The sequence below is a fragment of the Hermetia illucens genome, chromosome 4 (assembly GCF_905115235.1).
Source record: "Hermetia illucens chromosome 4, iHerIll2.2.curated.20191125, whole genome shotgun sequence".
Classification (NCBI taxonomy): Eukaryota; Metazoa; Arthropoda; class Insecta; order Diptera; family Stratiomyidae; genus Hermetia; species Hermetia illucens.
The window spans coordinates 136,382,649-136,382,996 of NC_051852.1; positions in this window are offsets into that span (position 1 = coordinate 136,382,649).

Sequence of the window (348 nt, forward strand, 5' to 3'; positions counted from 1 at the left end):
CTACATTTTAAAGAATGGAGAGATAGATTATAAAAGTGTAGCTTAGCGCCAATTAGCAGTTATCATATAATGACACACCAGGCCATCCAGCACAGTTTGACTGAGAGATTAATCGCCTTAAACAACATCATAAAATAAAACAAAGTGCAAAATATTTAAGGCGAATGAGAGGTTTTCCCCATGCTAGTGAGGGTTTTCCTATTTCTGCATCGTAGAGGGTAGCTAACAACTCGCATTCAAAGAGTCGTAATAATCACATCCCCTTCCTATCTTTTATCTGGATCACAGAATGATGCAAAATAAAATATCGACATTGTCTTTATTGATGGTTAAGGATGAAAATCTTCA